Source organism: Caretta caretta, chromosome 14 (assembly GCF_965140235.1).
Source record: "Caretta caretta isolate rCarCar2 chromosome 14, rCarCar1.hap1, whole genome shotgun sequence".
In the NCBI taxonomy this organism is placed as follows: domain Eukaryota; kingdom Metazoa; phylum Chordata; order Testudines; family Cheloniidae; genus Caretta; species Caretta caretta.
Genome location: NC_134219.1, coordinates 47,534,492 through 47,547,036, shown reverse-complemented (window position 1 = coordinate 47,547,036; position 12,545 = coordinate 47,534,492). Strand labels below are relative to the sequence as shown.

The following is a 12,545-nucleotide window of genomic DNA, read 5'->3' as shown; positions in this document are numbered from 1 at the left end:
TAGAGGGGACAGGCCCCATGTCCCGTTCCCCACCCCCTGAGCCAGTGAATCCCTGGCTGGGACCGGATGGGAGCCAGCAACCCCTAGAGGGGACAGGCCCCGTGCCCCATTCCCCACCCCCCTGAGCCAACCTGTTGGAGTTCAAGTTGGTGCCCCCGAGAGGGCAAAGGCCCCCGTGGCTGTAGGGGAAATCCTACGCTGCTATTGTGCTAATTCCAACTTTCACTCTTGCTATTTTCCTGTCCCCAAAGCCACATAAGGCCTGGAGGGTGGATCAAAGCCAAACTAAAGGGCTGGCAGGAGCCAGGATTTCCGAAGACTGACTCCTGCGTGATTCACACCATGTACCTTGAGCTCAGCTCTCACAAACCTTGGCTCCGGCTGTTGCCTCTTGCTGGGAATAAATGAGTTTCGAAGCCATGTCCCGTTACTGGGAAAATGTGAGTTCCCTACCCCAGCTGTTGGCTGGGAAAAATGAATTGTGATAGGAAATGTGAGTTTCAAGTCCCCCCCGCCTTTCTTCCCAGGGAACAGGTGAGTTCCAAATCCCCCATCTTGTTAGGAGAAAGTGAGTTTTAAATCACACCTCTTGTGAGGAATAAGGACTTTCAACTCTTCTGTCTTCCTGGGGGCAGGCTGAGGGGAAAATATGAGTTTCCATATAAAAGTTCCCAGAACAGGGACTAGAATCCCGGAGTCCTAACTTCCAGCCCCTCATACCCCACTCCCCTCCCAGAACCGGGGATATGACCCGGCAGTACTGAATTCCGGTCTTGTGATTTGGTGATGCAACAAGGCTGCAAAAGAGGGGGGCTCTTTGCCCAGTGGTGGCAAGAATTTGGGCTGGGGCAGAACCAAGGCCTGTGGTAGTGTGCAGGGGCGACTTGAAACTCACATTTTCCCCCAGGCAGAAGGAGGGTATGAAACTCTTTTTCCAGCAAGTGAGGAGGTTTTTCCTCACTTGTCCGGTCAAAAGGGAAGATTTGAAACTCACATTTTGCCCCCCAGAGGATTGACTTGAAACTCATTTTTTCCCAGCGGGAGAGGAGATTTATAACTGATCTTGTTCCTAGCAGGAGAAGAACTGAAGCTCCTTATTTCCCCTCAAAAACCACAATCATTCAGGCAACTAGTGGGAGGGATTTGAAACTCACTTTATCCTGGCATGAGGGTGGGGCTGGGGGGAATTGAAATTTGCCTGAGCCTAACATGGTATAGTGGGAATTGAAACTCACTTTATCCTGGCATTGGAGGGGGGAAATTGTAACTCTCTTTATCCTGGCATGGGGTGGGGGGATAGAAACTCATTTTATTCTGGAATTGGAGGGGGGAATTGAAACTCACTTGATCCCAGCATGGAGTAGGGGGCGGGGTACAGGGGGGACCCAAACGCACTTGATCCGAGCACGGGGTGGGAGGAATTGTAACTCTCTTTATCCTGGCATTGGAGGGGGGCGGGGAATAGAAACTCATTTTATTCTGGAATTGGAGGGGGGAATTGAAACTCACTTGATCCCAGCATGGAGTGGGGGGCGGGGTACAGGGGGGACCCAAACGCACTTGATCCGAGCACGGGGTGGGAGGAATTGAAACTCTCTTTATCCTGGCTTTATCCTGGCATTGGAGGGGGGGAATTGAAACTCCCTTGAGCCTAGCCCGGGGCAGGTGGGCAGAGAGAGGAGACCCCTTGCTGCTTTCCCAAAGCCAGCAGGTGGGGATTTTGCAAACAGCTTTCTGACAGCTGGGGGGCTGGGATTCCTGCCCCCCCACCACTTCCTTTCTGTGCTTGGTGGAAATCCAGGGACTCCCCCCCCTCCCACGGAGAGCTGTCTCCTTTGGGCCCTAGGCTACCTAGACACAGCCCCCCCCTCCAAGGGGCCCTCTCGTGGGAAGCCTGCAGCCAGCAGCTGGGAGGTGTGTGTGTGTTAATTCCAGAGCTGAGGGAGGCGGGGTGTGTGTGTGTGTGTGTGTGTGTGTGGAAAGGGGGGGGCGGGGATTTCTGGGCTTTTTGCCCAGCCTCTGCCAGCGAATCCTGGCCCCTGGAGAAGGCACCAGGCTGCGGATTTGCATAAACTCCCGATGAGCTCAGGGGAGCAGCTGGGGAGACTCCGGGGCGGCAGGACTCGGGGCGGTTTCACGCCGGAGCGGAGCCGGGCTCTGGTACCGTTCGGAACCGCTGCTTGGATTTGGGGTTTTCCCTCCGGATCGGAGCCGGCTCCCCCGCAAAGCTGGATTTACAAAGCGGAGTAAAACCCGGGTGTCTTTCCCTTCCCTGCCCAGGGATTTTCACCTTCCTGGTTTCCAGGGGGTTACATGGTGTTTGGCGTCTGCCAGGCGGAAGATCGGAGCGGCCGGGAAAGGTACCGTGTTTGGGCTTGACCTTGATCCGGGAGGGCAGGAAGCCGGGGTGATCTGGCGGCACCCCAAAACTTCCGGGTCTCTGACGGGGGTGGAACTCCGCTGGCTTCTGAGCTCAGTGACCCCGGTGTAAATCCGGAGTGACTCCGCTGCAATGGAGTCCAGGCTGGATTCTGAGCTCAGTGACCCCGGTGTAAATCCGGAGTGATTCTGCTGCAATGGAGTCCAGGCTGGATTCTGAGCTCAGTGACCCCGGTGTAAATCCGGAGTGATTCTGCTGCAATGGAGTCCAGGCTGGATTCTGAGCTCAGTGACCCCGGTGTAAATCCGGAGTGACTTCTCTGCAATGGAGTCCAGGCTGGATTCTGAGCACAGTGACCCCGGTGTAAATCCGGAGTGACTTCTCTGCAATGGAGTCCAGGCTGGATTCTGAGCTCAGTGACCCCGGTGTAAATCCGGAGTGACTCCTCTGCAATGGGGTCCAGGCTGGATTCTGATCTCCAGTGACCCTGGAGCAAAACGGGTGAACCTGAGCTCAGCATCCCAGCCTTGCTATTTCAGGTTCCGCTGGGGCTCTGAAGTTTCCAGACGGCTCCGAAAGGGGCGTGGGGGGGGGGGCGAGGGGAGACGCCAGGTATCAGCTCAGACCTGAGCCATTTTTAACCAGCCACTTCCAAGCGGTTCCCTCCTTCCTGCTGCCTTTTCACCAGTCCCTGCGTCCCCCTCTGTCCCTGCCAGGCAGCTGCTCTGGGGGTCGCCACCACCCTCCTGCTAGGGCCAGCCCAGGAAGGAGGACTAATTACAAGCAATGAAAACCGCATTAGCAAGAATCCTTATTCTCTTGCTCGGAAGGGTGAAAGGAAACATCGCACCGATGGGCCCCATGAGTACAAAGGACCAGGACCAAACCCATCACTGTCAGCGGTGTTGGCGGATGTAAATTAATAGCATTGATACTCAATAATGGATACTCAATAATGGATAGATGCAGGAATAACTCGAAACACCGCTGTTATTAAAAGGAAAACAACAAAAAAAGCAGAAAAGGGAATATTGACAGAGAGACTGAAATAGCACCTTGCTGTAACAATACAGGTGAGAATAAATCATAGAATTTACTGTTTCTATTACAGTAAATGTATATCATTATTTATTTATTTGTGTATAAGCTGCAGCTGAGATCAGGGCCCCATGGTGCCGGGCGCTGCCCAGACACCCAGGGAGAGACAGGCCCTGCCCCAGCTGAGATCAGGGCCCCGTTGTGCCGGGCGCTGCCCAGACCTACAGGGAGAGACAGTCCCTGCCCCAAAAATCTTACACACGGGACAGACAAGGGGCTGGAGGGGAAACTGAAGCCCAGAGAGGGCCCGTGAGGTGTGCAAGGTCCGTGACAGAGGCAGAAACAGAACCCAGGTGTCCTGCGGCCCAGTCTGGAGCCCCGCCCACACGACTGTTATTATGCAGATAACCACTCACGAGGTTTATAATCCGTTAAGAAGCCGTGGGGTGAAAGGTCGTGATTATTTCTGCAGAAAAGTCCTGTTTCGGACTGAATCCGAAGGACGGAAGGGAAATGGTCCGGATGGGTAGTAGCCTCGGGTGAACGCGAGGTGTGGGTTTTTTCAAATCTAAGTAATATTCTCATTTTGATTTAGCTCAAACAATTAGGAATTGATTTAAGTTTCAACCAAATTAAAACACACTTAAAACCCACACTGGGGTTTGGCAACCCATGAACACAATTGTTTAAAGGTGGCAGATTTGTGGGCAGACAAAGCTGGGATTTGAGAGGGGTTTGAAACTCACTTTGTCCCCCAGGAAGAAAGGGAGGTTTGAAACGGATTTTTTTCCCCCAAGCAGAAAGGGGAGTTTGAAACTCATTTTTTCTCCAAGGACGAAAGCGGGGGATTTGAAACTCACTTTTCAAAGGAGTTCAAAGGCCCAAATCCCTTTGTATTTCAGCAAGAACCTAAATCTTTCAGAAATCTGACCTGGGATCCTAATTGCTGTGTTGCCACTTAAGCATTGTTTCATGTAGTTGTTTCTTGCTACTATTTGTGTGCGTTGCCATTGTGTGTTCTCATTTACTCTGTGGGTGTCTGTATTGGTGGCTAGCATTGCGTTTAATGCATTTATTTCTCGTCTTGTGGTTGGGTGTTGGTTCTTGTCACGGTTCATGTGTGCGTGAGGCAGTTATGCGTTGCGGTTCATCGCATATGTGCGTATTGTTGGGAAGAGTTGTGATAGTTACACATTTTGTTAGTTGTTGGGTTGTGTGTGTTGCCCCTGGGATGGTTAGATCTGGGCAGGAACTGTGTTTTCCATTTTGTGGGACGTTCCACAATGTTGGATTTTTTCCCCTGTTCTAAAGTGGAACGAAAACCATTATTTATTTATTTTATTTTAAATTTCCCATGAAACAGAATTCCCAAATAATGTCATTTTCAGGCCAATCAAAATATTCCATTTCAAGGAACCTGAAACACTTCATTCTGCTTTTGACCGTCCACAACTTTTTATTATTTGTGTCCCTAAAGAAACAAGGAGCCATGCTTCCAGCTGCGGTTTCCAAACGAGCGCTCCAAACCATCCCGGAAACGTCAAAAGCGGGACGTTGCCATGTGAGCCGAACGCTTCGTTCGGGGTTGTACCACCATGAACTTTTGTTGAAATTGACCCGTTTTCCGAAACGTTTTGGTTTAGCCAAAAGTGGTGGTGATGGTGGTGGGGGTTTTGTTACCCCCCCAAAAAAAAGTTTAGCTGAAAAATGTCCAGCTTTGTTGATCGTCCTGGAGTGTCGGAGTTTTTTGTGCGGCTATGAATTGCAGACGCAGTGCGGTTATGAGCAGGCTAGAGAAATGTATGAGTGGAATGATACACTGGGGCTGGCTGAAATAACAGGGGGCTCGTCCCAGTGACCCGGTTCTGTAGCCGATCTTCCTGTTATCAGTAGCTCATGTTGCCAACACACGGATCTATGTTATCCTCCTTGCTAGGATGCCAAGGTCCGTGTTGCTGTTGTGGTTTATTGCGTGTATCCGTATTGCGGTTGGCAGTGGCTGCTGCTGGTTTGTGTTCTTGTTAAATGTATTTATCGTTGTCGGTGTGCGCGTTGCGGCCTCTGTGTTTAATTGTGGCTAACGTTGCTGGCGGCGGGGCGTGTATTTGCTGTTTGTTTCGACACTTTTGATCAAGTGTCCCTCCCTCCATCCCCGTCGGCATCTCTCTGTCTCCGTCCCTGCACGCATCTCTCCTTATCCGTCCCACGCCAGTTTCTCACCCTAGGCCGGCCTCCCGTCTCAAGCCCATGGCCAAGCGCCAGCTGTCTGACAGGGGAGCTGTCTTTAGCCCTTGGCTCGTCCCCCGCCGTGCATGACTCGGCGGGCTCCACGGTCGGCTGAGCGTGTCGGGGGAGGTTACGGGTGCTCTGGGGATGTGTGCGTGGGCCGGGAATCCCAGCTGAGGGGGGAGCCCAGGGCCATTACGACCCTTGGGAGACCCGGCATGGTTCTGTGCTCTCCGGAGGCAGGAGGGGCTGGTTGGACGGTCTGATCCAGGCCCGGAGAGCAGGGCTGAGGGCAGGCTGGAGGGTTTGCAGCGGTGCCTGGGGAGTGTTGGCTGGCTGCACAGACCGGAGGTGCTGAGGGACAGAGGCCGGCTCTAAGGGGGCGTTGCGACTGCGTGTGGGGCACGTGGGAGGTGGGACATGGGTGACTCTAAACGCTTAGCTCAATAGATCATTAATTATTAAGAATTCATCGAATGCCTAGCTGACTGTACTAATTAACCCGAATGATTATGACTCCAAAGGCCAGATCAATGCATTACAATGCTATTAATAATCTAGGGATCTCTACATTATTGGTAATACTCACTCTAATGACTGGATCATGACGGTATGGTGACAATTTCATCCTCTTTTACTGCAGGTTGACGAGCGAAAGCACGACTCGTGTGAGAAATGCCTAGATTAATACTTGAGCAGTTATTAAGCACTTAATGACTAGAGTGACAGCGTAATAATTATTAATGACTAGATTAATACTTAATAATTTGACAGCATTGGTACATCATTAATTACCTGTTGAGTCTTAGATCGATACATTAATTATCTAGTCATTAGTCATAATTATTAATCATTAATGCACTGAGCTAGGCATTAGAGTAATTATACATATGTGTTAATTAATGTAGTCATTAGTGTACTAAATATTAATGGCTTGCTCTAATCATTACAGGAATTAATGTATTGAGTCATAATTATTAATGTGTGTATGTAGTAAGTCAATTATTAATATATAATGTATGTCATTAGAGTAATAATTAATGGATTGCTCTAATCAGAGCAATAATTAATGTATATTTATCTAATTGTTAGTCATAAATAGATCACATGGATAGTTACTCTAATGACTAGAGAGATCCATTAATAATTAGGATGCTAATGACTAATATTTTAATTATATATTATTAATACTTACTCCCATGCCTAGATCAATACATTATTCATTACTCATCTAATGACTGGATCACCTCGGGGGGGAGGGAGAGCTCAGTGGTTTGAGCACTGGCCTGCTAAACCCAGGGTTGTGAGTTCAATCCTTGAGGAGGCCATTTAGGGATCTGGGGCAAAAATTGGGGATTGGTCCTGCTTTGAGCACTAGATGACCTCCTGGGGTCCCTTCCAGCCCTGCTAGTCTATGATTGATTCCTTTATCAATTGTTGCCCTTCCCTCGGCGCCCAAGTGTCTGCCCTAGCTGCTCCCTGGGCGTATCTGGCTGTGCGCACGCGACCCGCAGGGCCCCCTCCCTTCGGCATCCGGACCCTGAAACCCCAGAGCGCTTAAAGCCCGCAGACGGTCCCCCGCCGAACTCCCTCGTGGGCCCGAGCCGGCTGGCGAGCTCCGAACACAAGGTGACGCAGCCCTACCTTGGCGCGCCCTGGCTGGAGGACACCTCGGTTCAGTCCCCCTACTCCCCACGCCCCCCCCCGGCCTGCAAAGAAGGGCTTTCAAGAGGGGATCTCAGGTGAGTGCTCTAACCACTGAGCTCTGGGGAGACTCCACAGTGTGCGATTTGGTTTTCAAACATGTCATTTTGACAGACAAATTGCTGTTTATTTTAAGCATCTCCCCTGCCCCCAATGTGGAATGATTGAAACTTTCGCAGTTGAGTGCAATCCTGGGGTGGGGGGGCGGGGTTCAGCATTTCCCCCCCACAATTTGTATCGATTTTAGCTGTTCACAGTTGCAGGAGATTTGGGGAGGTGGGGATTTGATGCTGGCCTTTTAGCCACATTACCGGTGCTCCAACAGCATTCTTCCTAGCCTCCTAGAAATGTTGGGCTGGAAGGGACCTCGAGAGGTCATTGAGTCCAGCCCCTGCGCTGAGGCAGGACCCAGTAAACCTAGACCAGCCCTGACAGGTGTTTGTCCAGCCCGGTCTTAAAATCTCCAGTGTGGGGGATTCCACAACCGCCCTTGGAGCCTGGTCCAGAGCTTAACTTCCCTTGTAACTAGAAAGTTTTTCCTAACATCGAACCTAAATCTCCCTTGTTACAGAAGAAGCCCATTACATCTTGTCCTGCCTTCAGTGCATATGGAGAGCAATTGATCACTGTCCTCTGTACAGCAGCCCTTAACAGATTTGAAGACTATTTGATCCCCCCCTTCAGTTTTTTTTCCCCTTACTTTGCCTAGCTGGGAATTTGGATTGTTATTGGAGGGAAAAACTTTTCTTGTCGGTTTTGCTGCGCGCGGAGGGCGAAAATGACGTTTTCCGACATTTGACTGATTCAAATCGACTCCCTCCGCGTTGGGATGGCATACAGCTCCCTCCGTCTCTGCTGTCAAAACTTTGCCACTATGAGAAAATATTTTTAAGAGGCAGTTGGAGTGGGGGGGCACTGGGGCCCGACTTTCCCGCATGAGAGCCCCCGCCGCTGGACGACAGGGTCGTTCTCCTGCTTGCTCTCCTTCTGATCCTTTCGCTCCTTAATCCAGAGTGGCACAATTTCTGCAGGAGAGATGGAGGGAGCCATGCAGACTACTCCGTGGCCCAGTGGTTCGGGCACTTCCTTGAGAGGTGGCGGAGTCCAGTTCAAAACCCGCCACGCAGAGCGGGGAATTGAACCTGGGTCTCCCAGCTGAGTGCTCGAATGCCCAGGCTAAAAACGCGGGAGAATCTCCGCCCCCAGCCGGCGGAGGCCCCCAAGAGGAGGTTTGCAGCTGAGAAGGCCGAGCGGCGCTAGACGCTTCCCTACAGCCCGGACTTTGTCACCTTTCTCGGGAAGAGGGGCGGGGCTTAGGCCACACCCCTCCGGTTGGCATCTTCCATTGGCTAGTTTAGGCTGCTTCCCACCTAGCCTATGTTCAGTTGTGAATCTGGCCCTTAGACGCTACGTGCCTCAGTTTCCCCATCTATACAATGGGGATAAGAGCATTGCCTGCCATACAGGGGTTTGGGAAGGATAAATCCATGAGTTTGTGAAATGAGCAAGAACTACTGATGAGAAGGGCTGTCTAAGAGCTAGGTATTCTAATTACATACTTGGCCTGTTATCAACACCAATCAGCAACCAACAGTACCAATAATTAGACATGATACTTTATTATTACAATCTGCATATTTATCTGTGGTCAACAATGAATAGAATCAGTTTTATTATACACTACATGTTTATTATAATTATTAATGATTTATTATAATGGGAAAACAGCTCTTAGTACGATTAAGTATTATAACTCGCTATTCTTATTAGCAAGAACATATTTGATTGGTTTTTGCCGATTAGCATTTAGTACATTGATACTGTTAATCAGCTAGTGGTCGATAATTACTAAATATAACGTTGTTGTTATAACTGTAATTAGCAAATAGTCATTATCTGTCACTGTTTGCTCTTTGAAGCGTTTGTTCGTGCCAGGCGAAATTCGGACCCTATTGAATCCGGAGTGAATCTGGAGTGACCTGACTGCCGTCAGTGACCTCAGAGTGAATCCGGTGTGACCCCATTGGGCTGGGCACGGGGTGGTATCTAAGCAGGGTGGGGGAGATATCTGGTGGGAATGGCTTAGACCGATTTTAGAACGGGACAGAAATTGGTACGTTTGGATGGAGTTGCTGGTAGCTGATCTGGTTCTGGGGTTAGAGTCAGACTTCGATTCCTTATTTATTTTCTTTCTTTCTTTCTTTCTTCCTCCCTCCACCTGCCTCCTGTCTGAACCCCAGTACCCCAACTTGAATTGGGGGCGGGGGCTAGAGTTTGGCTGCTCCCATGCAGCGATTGGCTGGCTAGCATGCCACCTGCCGGGCCGAGGTGTATTACACTGGGAAAGGGACTTGGGGGGCTTTGGGGGGTGCTGGCGTGCATTGGAGGCAAAGCTCGAGAGGTGTGCGCGGAGGGTGACCCGAAAGCAAGTGTGGAAAATCGGACGTGGGGTGTGGGCGAGAATAGGTGCTTATATAAGACAAATCCCCAAATATTGGGACGATCCCGATACAGTGTTGTCGGGACGGCCGGTCACCCTCCGTGGGTGTGCGTCTGGCCTGGTCTCTGCCCTTTCGGGCTGGTTGGGAATTTTTTGACAAAATGTCCCGTCCCGTCCCCCCCCCCGAAAAATGTCAATTCATTCAAGCTGATCCCGCCTGACTAGAAAACGTGTGGAATTTTGTTCCCGAAACTTTCCAAAACTCCCGTGCTGGTATTTTCGGAATGAAAAGGGTTGGGGGTTCCCCCCCTCCCGCTGAGAAACGACTTGTTGGTTTTAAAACTGAACTCGGCAGAAACCGAAGAGAGGCTGGACTGGAAACAAAACGTTTGGATTCTTTCCACTCCCCCACCTAACATTTTCCTTTTGTTGTTTCCCCAATTTTTTTTTGAAATTTAGACTTTCTGTCCCGATTCGAGACGGGACAAATCGATCAGAATCTCGGGGCGGGAAACCAGGAAAAGAAAAATCCCTTTTGTGTGTATGTCTGCGCGGCCCCTCGGAGCAGCCGGCCTGTCTGTCCCGGGCTCGATCCTGGAGCCTCTGGTTGAAGGTTAAGGAGGTACCGGAGGTTGCGGTTGCAGGACGTGTCCAGGGAGGGTGGGGATGGCGCGTGTGGACCGACCAGGTACACAGTCCAGCTCAGGCAGAAAACGCTTGTCTTGGCTTCTCTCCCCCCGCCCCGCCCCCCCGCCAACCAGCCAGGCCATTGTGCCGGCTCTGAATAGAGCTGGGGAAGCGTGGGCAGCATGGCAACGAGCTGGGGGGAGGGGGAGACGTAACACGCTGCTCAGGGCACCGCAGGGCGTACTCAGACCCACTGTCACACCCGACCAGAGCATTGCAACCGCACAGACACTCCCACACACATCCAGCCCCCCCGCCGCTCTAACCACTGGGCCCCACTCCCTTCCCAGTGCCATGGGTAGAACCCAGGAGTCCTGGCTCCCAGCCCCCCGCCGCTTTAACCCACCAGACCCCACTCCCCTCCCTGAGCCGGGGGAGAACCCAGGAGTCCTGGCTCCCAGCCCCCCGAGTTCTAACCACTAGACCCCACTCCCCTCCCCGAGCCAGGAGAGAACTGAGGAGTCCTGGCTCCCAGCCCCCCCCCGTTCTAACCACAAGACCCCACTCCCCTCCCCGAGCCGGGGAGAGAACCCAGGAGTCCTGGCAAGAAATTGCTGAAGTTAGGCAAGTCACCTGTGGGCCCCTTAACCCTCCCCTGCTGTCTGCTGTGTCACCATGGCTGAGAGCCCAAAATACCCAGCTGCCTCTGACATTCAGCCGGGCAGCCAGCGGAAAATGCTTTATGTTGTAACTGGTTTTGCTCGGGAGCCACCGGAGCCAGTCGCCCGCCTTGGGCCCAGATCAGACCCGGCCCCCCTGGGGACAGGCCCCGGGCCCCATTCCCCGGCCCCCCGAGCCAGCCGGTCCCTGCCCTGGGGCTGGATGGGGGCCGGCGCCCCCTAGAGGGGACAGGCCCCTGCCCCATTCCCCACGCCCCCCAGCCAGCCGGTCCCTGCCCTGGGGCTGGATGGGGGCCGGCGCCCCCTAGAGGGGACAGGCCCCGTGTCCCGTTCCCTGCCCCCCGCGGCAGAGGGGTGTGCGTGTGTAGGGGGGGGTCTCATCGGGTGCCCTTGGCAACTGGAAGGTCCCCGACTTGCTCCGCCAGCATCGGAGGCTGGTGACCCGGCGACCTCCTCAGGCCGCTGGGCTCCGGGAGAAAAGGAAACGCATTGAACGGAGGCCGGGGCGAGGAATGCCAGCGATGCGCCGGGAATGCGAGGCAGCCGTGAGCAAAGCGCCCCGCGGGAGAGCCACACTGCCCTGCGGTGCCCCCCGCCAGCCCTGCCCCTCCCCGCCCCGCAGCCCCCCGCCAGCCCCGCCCCGCTGGTGCCCCTCGCTCCCACCCCGCAGCCCCCCGCTAGCCCAGCCCTGCCCCCCACAGCCCCGCCGGAGCCCCTCGCTCCCGCCCCGCAGCCCCCCGCTAGCCCAGCCCTGCCCCCCACAGCCCCGCCGGAGCCCCTCGCTCCCGACCCGCAGCCCCCCGCTAGCCCAGCCCTGCCCCCCACAGCCCCGGCAGTGCCCCTCGCTGCCGACCCACAGCCCCCCACCAACCCCACCCCGTCGGTGCCCCTCGCTGCTGACCCACAGCCCCCCCCAGCCCAGCCCTGCCCCCCACAGCCCCACCGGCGCCCCTCGCTGCCGACCCGCAGCCCCCCGCCAGCCCCGCCCCGCCGGTGCCCCTCGCTCCCGCCCCGCAGCCCCCCGCTAGCCCAGCCCTGCCTCCCACAGCCCCGGCAGTGCCCCTCGCTGCTGACCCACAGCCCCCCCCAGCCCAGCCCTGCCCCCCACAGCCCCACCGGTGCCCCTCGCTGCCGACCCGCAACCCCCCGCCAGCCCCGCCCCGCTGGTGTCCCTCGCTCCTGACCCGCAGTCCCCCGCCAGCCCAGCCCTGCCCTCCCCAGCCCCGCTGGAGCCCCTAGCTCCCGACCCACAGCTCCCCGCTAGCCCAGCCCTGCCCCCCCATCCCCACCGGAGCCCCTCGCTCCCGACCCGCAGCTCCCCGCTAGCCCAGCCCTGCCCCCCCAGCCCCGCCGGAGCCCCTCGCTCCCGACCCGCAGCCCCCTTTGGCCTTTGCAGGTAGCTATGCCGCAATCCAGCGCCAGTCCAATGTCCAGGAATCTCCCCACCCCC

The 12,545-nt window shown here is 54.4% G+C and overlaps 1 protein-coding gene across 5 annotated transcripts in view; it reads left to right on the top strand.

Annotated features, from left to right (window-relative positions):
* The first annotated feature begins 2,048 nt into the window (after nucleotides 1–2,048).
* DDR1 (discoidin domain receptor tyrosine kinase 1) overlaps nucleotides 2,049–12,545 on the top strand; it is a 28,923-nt gene continuing 18,426 nt past the window's right edge. The window contains exons 1-3 of one of the 5 annotated variants that reach the window (XM_048818788.2): nucleotides 2,049–2,360; nucleotides 3,211–3,453; nucleotides 10,248–10,410. The gene's annotated coding sequence lies outside the window, so the exon portion shown is untranslated. The remainder of the gene's footprint in view (nucleotides 2,361–3,210; nucleotides 3,454–10,247; nucleotides 10,411–12,545) is intronic. The other 4 variants (XM_075119571.1, XM_075119572.1, XM_075119570.1 and 1 more) reach the window with 4 other exon arrangements.